This window comes from Notothenia rossii (assembly GCF_949606895.1).
Source record: "Notothenia rossii genome assembly, chromosome: 2".
NCBI lineage: Eukaryota > Metazoa > Chordata > Actinopteri > Perciformes > Nototheniidae > Notothenia > Notothenia rossii.
The window spans coordinates 7,957,810-7,968,071 of NC_136904.1; positions in this window are offsets into that span (position 1 = coordinate 7,957,810).

Sequence of the window (10,262 nt, forward strand, 5' to 3'; positions counted from 1 at the left end):
ATGATGTGGATGTTTTTGCAGATTTGTTTTTTATGATTAAAAGCAACCATAGCCTGCCTCAGGGACTAAGCTTGAAATCTGCAGGTAGATTTTTTAACAGAGAAACCACAAGGCTGCTTGTAGTTTCAACATATCGATCGGAAAAAGGTGGTTTGGGGGCTGAAAAGTATTTAACTGACTGTTATTACGGTTGTTAAGTCATTTCCTGCAGCGGTGGTTTATGTCTTTGCAATAACCTCCATGAATGATGTAATGAGAGATTATGATACTTCCTCTCATTTATGATCTGTACCTCTCGCTTTGTTTCAGCACACTTGTGTAAGCCCATATCAGTCCTTACATTCACTAAATAGTTGTACTGATAAATGGAGGCAGTCTTTAAAATGTGCAATTCAATTAGATTTTCTTGGAACATTTCATGGATCTAATTAGTGAGTGATTTTATTGTACATGAATTCCCTGCGCTCGTGTACATGGCTGCACATCCGAAGTCAATCGCAGTATCTCAAAAAAAAGAATAGTATTGATTGACAAACCCTCCTGGAGATGCAACCCTCAAGACACAAACATGTAAACACAGAGAGGGGGGGGGGGGCTCTCCCAGAGACGAGGTATCTAGATTCACAGTCATAGTACAGTAACATGTTGCCGTCATTGAGATTTTTTCCATTTAATCCTTTTTTTAAATAAGTGGTATCACAATAAATCACATTTTGGATTCATGAGGATTTTTCGAATAATAATTTGGAAAAGGTTTTGATGCACTGGCTTCTTTTGGGGCTACTTCTAAGTGGGATCCTATAGGTTGGAATATTTTTAAATTTCATTTCCACAGTATGATTGCATGAAAGCAGCTCTTATTATCAATTTCAATGAGGCCAGTCAATTGACAAAACCGGTGTGCAAAAGCAAACTTTACCAAAGAAATTACAGATTTTTGTAATAAGCAAATGACAAAGTGTGCTTTTGATGTAGCATTGTGCTAACACTAGCATTGTCTTTAGTTGCCTTGACAGCTCCACTTGGATACTTGCAACTATAACTGCATATCAAATATTTAGTATTTAATAATACCGCTGTTAATATTGCATATTGCTTGACTTAAGATTTCTGTCAGCAGTGGACTCAAAATACGAAATTTCATTTAAAATCGGGAATGTTATGGATTCTTTGAAGCAGGTTTAGATATCAAAGAACATTCATGATTTGGGTTAGATTTGTGGTTTAGTATAAATCTGATTTTGTATAATTTTTACATAATGCATCAATACGTATTTACACCTCTACTTCCACTACAAGTATACATGTAAAATTACATGCATACAGACACTACTAATCACACACATGATGCAGTGTGCTCCAGTATAGAGAGTCACATGAAACATATTGACAGACTGTCACACACAAGTTAAAAATCCAGAGGCCCTTCTAGTTTTTTTTGTTTTGCTTCTTCTTCACAATGGCCCAGTGTACGAGAAGAGCAACGGTTGCCAACAGAACATATCCAATTGGTCACCGTCATTAAAAAAAGAGGGGCTTAAACAATCTACACTGAAACCGAGTTATTCGAGGCGGAGACAGTGGATGAGCCACTGGTTGATATATCGGGACGTAAAAGTGGGAAACGCAAAGCGAGTTACGAAATAATCTAAAGTGTGAAATGCATCATGCTGTGTCAGACAGGGCCGTCATTCATAAGAGGCCAAGTATGAAATTGACCAGAGAAAGATAGCAGAGTGACACATATGTCTTAATTCCCTCAGACATATGTGAACATGTGTAACTGTGTCATCGAATCCCCAAAATGCCACAGGGTGTCATTTCTGGTGTCAGAGAGAAGGAGGTAATAGCAGCCTGCTGCCATGAGCTGTCACTCTCCAGAAGAGAACTGACAGCCAAACACATTGTGCTGAAAACACTGCCTGCTGGGTAAGTATACATCACAACAACAGCCTTTCAGATTTGTATTGTTTTGACCACTGTGTAATAAGAGAAGGCTGAAGACCACGGTAATCACATCTGTCTGCATCTGTGTGGAGATCTACAATCACTTAACCTCATACCTCAGAAATTAACATCGAACCATCTGTTCATTTGTTTTGTTGTTGTTGTTGAAAACACATTTTGTCTCTCGGAAAATCTTTCATTATTGATTTCATATTTTATTTGTCACATAGGATGAGTGATTTGAAATGGCGCTATCAAGTCCATTTTTATTTATTTTTTGTAGCTGCTCCCTAAATGACCAGTCACATAAAACATAACAAATAATGACAATGTGAAATGTAGCCACGCTAGCCGCTCAAATGCTATCTGGGCAAAAGGAGACTATTCAAATGTTAGTAAAGGGGAGGATAAAGATTTCCAAGCTAGTTAGCTGGGTTGCTAACAAGGCAGCAAGTTATATATAAGGAAGATATATTTTACCATCAACTGCAGCCTCTTAACTGTCTGCAAATAAATGCTTATTATGTAAAGCAGTGGTACTCCAACAGCCCGGGTTAACTGAAAGTGTTAGCCAATAAACTACAATATCTTCCAGAGACCCCTCGACCATCGTGTGTCAAAGTTCACAGTTGAGCAAAAACATTTTGAGGGGAACATTTGATAATTATATTTTAAAAAAGAAGGATAATTATTCGGTGACCAGGCCTCAACTTGTCTCACTAAGGCTTCACATGTATAAAAAAACACCAACAGGATGGAGAAGGTGAACAGGTGATATTATCTGTGTCTACTGTCTTTGACGAAACTTTCCATATGAACATGAAGCCGTATGATGATGTCACTAATTTTAACATCCCGTTGATTAATCCTTTTGTCGATTCGGAGCCCAAATTTGCTGCTCCGGATTTAAAAATGCACCCAAGCAATATAAAAGCTGATTGCACATAAAGTCATAGGCTTGGTAATGTTGGAGCGTGTTTATGTGTGTGTGTGTGTGTGTGTGTGTGTGTGTGTGTGTGTGTGTGTGTGTGTGTGTGTGTGTGTGTGTGTGTGTGTGTGTGTGTGTGTGTGTGTGTGTGTGTGTGTGTGTAACACTCTGGGTCAAGGAACTTTAGGAATGCCGTGCTGCTCTGTCCTTTTGTGCAGACTTCCTCCTTTGCCAGGACAAGAGCCTTGTTTTTAATCCAGACTGATTTGGTAAACACTGACGTTAAGACCGCTGCAGGCCAGCGTCTAATTCCGTTGTTTTCCCCTCCAAAGAAAATGTGTATTTCTTTGGAGATGTCTTGCAGCAGATGGAAATGTGGGGAGGATATAAATGTAATCTGACTAAGGCTCATGCTTTGATTGGACCCCAGATTAGGATTGCAGCCTAGTATTTTCAATAATTATTCTCTAGTTGAATTAAACGTATCCTCTTAACACGGAAAACATACGCTTGTCGTGCATGTCTGCCCGAACATCTGTAGGGCCGCTGCTTTTAATCTCAAAATATTTATCAAGCAAAGGAGGAGCTCAGCATGGAATACATTCAGTGTACAGTAGCTGCATGTAATCCCCGTTCACAAATACACGCAATATCCTTACATGTCCTCACTTGATCTGTGTTTCTTCTGCTTTCTACTGGCACACAGTACATGATACATATGTTACGGCATCATTTAATCTATCCCAAAGTAAGCCCCCCCTGCCTAAAACAAAACATACTTATGTAAATATTATACCTTGCTTTATATCTTGTTATTGTTCATTTATAAATTCAACATGTATATTTTCTACTTTCTTGTTTATTTCTTGTCTTTTAATTTGTATTGTACAATGCCACGTCTTTTTATGCTGCTGCAACACAAACAATTTCTCCAATTGGGATCAATAAAGTTCCATCTTATCTTATCTTATCGACCTGGACAATGGAAAGGTGCCCAGCCCCTCACTGTCTCATATCAACCCTGTATTGTTTTACTGCTTTCTTGTCTCGGAGACAATCCAGCAGACAGAGCTTGTTTGCTAATTGATGGTAAAGTGGCCGGGGCATTCATCCTCGGCCCCTCCGTTTGGAGGTGTGGAGCCCCTCTTCCTGTCGTGAATTAGGACCACTTAACCGTCCCGCTTAAGCCCCATTGTTCCTTTTATCACTGACCATTTTAATAAATCTCAGGTGGTAATCTCCAAGGACACGTGTAAAAACAGCTACCTGCCACAACAAAGGCCTGTCAGCTGACTTTATCTGACGAGTGTTGACAAAGAAGGCAGCTGCCCTGCTGGACATAAGGTCAAGCTTAATACCCCCCCCTCCCCCCCCCCCCTCTTTTCTGTTCCTTCCAGGAGGAGGAGGAGGAGGAGGAGGAAAGAAAGAAAGGAGGAAGACAGTCGTTGTATCGTGTCTCCTAACTCAAATGTAAATTTTAAAGTGTTCAATGTATAAATGTTGGGAGTTTGATAGGCTGGACAAGCTTACACTGTCTTTTATTCTGTATATTTCTATATTTATAGTGCAAATTCAATGTATATACACTCTCTCTCTCTCTCTATATATATATATATATATCGTTTATTATTGATATGTATATATTCACTGTTTTTGTGTATCTTCTATATATTCTTATTTTAAATTGTATTTGGTTTACCTCTTATTTATGTGCTATGTCCTATCTATGCTGCTGTGATAAAGAACAATTCCCAAATTGGGATCAATAAAGTTTATCTAATCTTATCATGACGTCCTCTTATCACAGTGGAAATGACTGTGTAATTCACTGTGTGTGTGTGTGTGTGTGTGTGTGTGTGTGTGTGTGTGTGTGTGTGTGTGTGTGTGTGTGTGTGTGTGTGTGTGTGTGTGTGTGTGTGTGGTTTAATAAAGGACACAGCAGAGCAGCAACAAGGCAATGAAATAAGAAGAGAAAGATTAAAAAAGCATATGTTTGAGAAGTCATTAAGAGGGACTCAGAGCCTGCTGTGGACTTGATTTACACTGGGCGCTAAGCTGCTGCTGCTGCTGGGTGTAAATAATGTATTCATTTTTAAAGAGATTTTTCCTCTCTTCCTCCGACTATTAAAAAAAAAATCTCCATCTGGTCAAGTGTGAAGTAGGACAGAGCTAGATTAGAGAATGTTCTGTGTTATCTTATCTGAGCACGGGCTTAATGTCTGCACAATCAATGCGCCTCCAACAAGTGGTTCATTAAAACAGAATGGCAATGTTTAATTCCGTGTATTACAAATGTGCGCCGGCATAAAAACTGACGGGAGAGGAATCAGAGTGGGATATGGATTCACATTACTGTCATGAGAGTGAATCAAACTGGCTGTGAATGGTGTTACTGTGAAGACATGTGTTCGAGATGCATTATAGAGAAATGGAAAATCAAACAGGGATATTTAAGTGAGAGGAATAGAGCTGAGATGATTGGACGATTATTTCATCGACAGAAGATCGAATAACAGTTTGGTTTAACAATCATGTTCTCAGCTTTTAAGCAGACATGGTTGTACAGCGTCTTAAATGTCAATAATTTCCCCATTTAACAGTTTTTATGTACTTTTATATTCAAAAATATTGTGAGAATTTGATATAATTTGAAGATACCCCTTTTGGCTTTGAGAATTTGTGTTTTTTAAATATTATGTTATTTCTTTGAAGAAGAATTTATTGAAAAACTAATTTGCAGATGAGATGATAATGGCAATAAATAACATGCCCAATGTAAATGTTGAAATGTGGGACATTATCTATGGAAATTAGTAATTTATTAACTTTTAAATGTGCTTCCCTCTCTATATGCCCTTCAATCGCTTTCTAGCCAAAATGCTGACATATCCTCGCACTGACGTCACTTTTTTTAGGCCCCAAGTGTCTTCAGCAGCCACTGCAGTCCCAGACATCAGGTCAGACTTTTAAAATAATTGATGCAGACGTTTCTCTATTGATGTTTTTAAAGTCTTTAAAGCTCGCTGTAATGGATCTGTTTGTCAAAAGTATTTTAAAAACACATCTGACTCGCCATCAGCAGTTGTCAGCGTGTCACGGCGGCCGGGCGTTTTACTGCCAATGAACTGCCTCGACACGGGACCCACTTTATTCAGCGTCCCATCGTTAATCTATGAGAGCATCAGCATCCGGCAGGACAACAGGGACATCCTCTCCTGTCCCGCCATCGCTCACATGGCCTCGGCCCCCCGATGCATCAGCCTCATATCTATAATTCATGAAGGTCCGCTCACACCACTGCCAGAGGAGAGCAGAGGTATAAAGCGGTTCGGTGCCAATAACTCGTCATGCTCAGAATCGCAATGGCTCTGTGCGGTCAATCCATCACGAGGGCGAGGCGAGGCCTGCCATGATATTACCCAAATATTATTAAAACTTCGAACCTCCCGAAACCATAAATTAGGAGCAAATGGCCGGCGATGCCACAGCGCGGGGAGGATGTATGGGCGGCTGAGGCTTGGGAGTAATTACACACTTAAAGAGGAAGCGTGGCTGAGCATTGAAGAGACAATACTGAGGAAAAAGTAGGAAAGGATTTGCAGGAAGGCTCATTATAGTTCCGGTTGTCTGTATTGATGGGGAGGGGGGCTGGTGAGTGAAGATTGCCACTTTGACTTCTTTGGATGTCTGGGAAAAACTGGGTGTGGATGAGTGAATGAGTAATGCGTCTCCTTTCCCGAAACATGTAATGTTCAAATGCCCTGAGGCAAAGCACTACACCCTCGCTAGGAGACAGGAGACAGTCGAGAGCAGAGAGTTGGGAATATCCAGAGCCAGCAATGTTCCCTTTTCTTAAGCAAAGGTTTAAAAAATGTATATTATTCATTTACTAGGTCAGAACAACCTGAATCGGGGACCATTAGCGGAGATGGAGAGACCAAACATCTGTTGTTAAGTGCAAGCAGGCTGCAGTGTGACATGTTTGCAGTTTTGCCCTCTTCAGATGTTTGGCCTACAGTGATCCACTTCAAACACTTGGCTTGTGTTGCTCTCTCTCTCCCGCTCACACTCTTTCTCGCTCTCTCATTTTAATCTTTCTCCGGCTCAGCTGAGCTGCAGGGACTGATACACTCTTCTCCTTGACTCCTGCATTCCTCTCTGTAAGCTGTAACTCTGTTTCTCTGCTTCTGTTTCAACCCTCTCTTACCTCTCCTTTGTGGTTTCTCATTCTGTACTTTCCTCTTCTCCCCTTGCTGTGCTTCTCTCTATGTATTAGCATCTTCGTTGTTGCGTGCTTGGTGATGATGAGATTTAATCCCACATGCTGGATGATCCTCACCTGATAGGCAGATTCCTAAGCAGGTTAACTTGTACGTCTTAAGAGGAAAGGACACGCCGCTTCATTTTTCTCCAGTTGAATTCAGAGCGACGCAGGCTAATCTGGCATTAAAGTTGAGCATTGTGTACATCCATCTAAGTGCTAGTGACAGCTGCGGGGTTAAGGGCTGTTGCTGCACACTATGCAACTCCAGGCATGAGCACTATTCATTTACTTTCACTCTGAAATCAGCAAACTATTTTTGAACTGGAAAATGTAGCACTAATACCTAATTAAAACTAAAACACCTCTGTATAGTTATAATATTATATTGAGTCAAATGTTCCTTTTTTTACTTTGTCTTATTAAATTCATAAATATTTGTTATTCTATTTTTAAATGTTTTTCATAGGACATATTCATTTAATTTAAATACAACTTAAATTCTATTTTACGAGACATTGTTACGTCTTTTTATTGCATAATACTACCTTAACTTCTTAAATTGACTTGCATTATTTGTCAAGGGGTGAACTCAGAGGCATGAACTCAAATGCACAACTCAGACTCAGACTCGGGTGGTGTTCAAAAATAAAGACTTTGCTGGAATTAACACAGTAACAGAAAAAACAAACACAAAATCACTCTTACGAGGAAAAACTAGACGCAATAATCGTGATCATGAGAAAACAGGATATGACCATGGAGCGGGCTTGAACGTGGTCCTGAATGAGAAACGAACTGGCACTGGACAGGTGGGGGCTAACACAATATATACCCAAGATGAGGGGAACAGGGGGAAACAATCAGGGCGGGGAAACTAATCACGAACACAGGAGACACATAGGGGCGGGGAGCATGGAGTTCTGAAACCAGAGGAGGAATACTTATTACATTAAGACAGAGGTCACAGAACAAAGGGACATGACAAAACTAATATAAAGAATAGCCTTTCATGATAAGTTTCCGAGACATGACATTATTCTTTTCAATTGCTTTTTAATTTACGTTTTATTTATTTTATAATAAAATGGAGCAACTGCCACAAAAAAAAACAATGTCCCGAGGGATAAATAAAGTATTTCTGATTGTGATAAACAAAAGGGGCGGGGCCACCTCCCAGGAGTGGGTGCTGCTCGGTGAGGGTGGGGGTGAGCAGGTAGTGATAATTGACGGGACATCTGTTGAGCTGCAGGTGTCTCTTACTTCACTCACGCAGGTTAACAGATGACTTCACACAGTGACACAAGGTTGTTATAGCAACAGTACAGAGACATATCAGCATTTATCAAGTGTATTACATAGATAACATTACTCATGAGGGAAAATCAGGATCAGGAACTACTTTTTGCACAATTGGGACATCCCATATTGTGTTGCTACAGTGAAACAAACACAATGGTCTGTACTAAAGCTAAACTGTATGTAATCAAGATTCTATATATCAGTTTTACATATTCAGCTTGGGTTGCAGTTATTTTCAAGTTTATTAATTGTCAAAAATAATGATGTTGTGAATAACCGGAAAGCAAAAGGGTGTCCTAAAATCCTCCACCCCAAAGCAAATGAAGGCTCCCAAACCAACAACAACCTTAAAAATGTAACCAGAAAATGTAAAAATGTATATTAATCTAATCTCTTGATAAACGTATGATTTTGCTTGCCATTGAGCGCTGCAATAACAGCTTTGGTTATCGGGAATTCATACCACATCAAACGCTGCTCGGTACCTTTTAATAGTTGACAGATTTGACGTAACATCATTGGATGTGTTCATGAACAGACTCACATCTCGTGCCCAGACAAACGGCTCTAATACCCTCATCATGACTTCAGAGGAAAGGCATCAGTGATCTCTACATGTGAATCAACCTCAACACATACGTTTGCCCACAGAGGGAAAAGAAGAAGACATTATTTTGTTGCAAATACAGCTGGAAGGCAACTTAAAAGGGCCATTAGACTGCTCTTGTAATTGTTGAAAGATAAGAGAACAGAGGAAAAATGCAACCAGGGCAGAGACATGAGAGTGGGGGGAGGAGCATTCTTCAAAGCGATATCAATTTTGCCATTAATCCAATTTGAATTGATTTTCCTCCCACGCACGCTAAACAGATGCTAAAATGTTTTTCTTTGCAGTGTCTCCAAATGTAAAGTAGCAGGGAAAGATAGAGCGAGGAAAAGAGGGAAGGAAAGAGAGAGAGACGGAGAGGGGGAGAGCGTGGAGTCCAGCATCTCTTTGATTGCTATCTCGGGGCTATAGAGAGCAATCACTGGCTGGAGCCTTTAGAGCAGCTGATTACAGGCAGACTGCAGACTGACCTGAGACCAGGTAACCTCCTCGTCTGCTGACCATCTCACTACAAACGGCATCATCTCCTCTTTAGTGGTGACAATCTATTAGACAATGTAGTCCCCTTAATCACAACAATACTCAAGTTTAAAATACACTAGTATTTTTCTTGTATTTTTGAGGAAGATGATACCAATATGTGTGTGTTTATAGGGCTGTACCCGAATATCCGTTCGTTGTACTATTCGGGTTTCAATTTCGTTATTCGTTTTTTTTTTTTGGTGGAATTTATAGAAAACTCCAATATCAACGTAAGAGCTTGTGCCTCTTCGGGGGGTGATATCACTTAACCATAAACGTTATCGTTTACTTTCTCCGTCTTTATATGTATATATGATATTTTCTCCGTTAATCTCCGTCACGTTGTTTCCATAGCAACAACAACTTCCTGTCAACAGCGCTAACTCTCCTTCAAAATAAAAGCATGTCCATAAAAAATAGGAAGCCAAGCCAAATTACACTTAAAACATATACAACTGCAACGAAAGTAACAAACACAATGCAATATCCTTTTCAATTTCAAAGAACACAAATTGTTGTATACATTAACAAATAACTATAAAACAACGATACTGTAGAATAACTAAATGAATGCCGTGAATAAACCGAAATACACGTGTTGAAGCGGTTCGCTGCTGATTACTACCGAATATCCAGAGCCCGAAAAATGGTATTCGGGACAGCCCTAGTGTGTTATAAAGAAATGCCTGTCCACT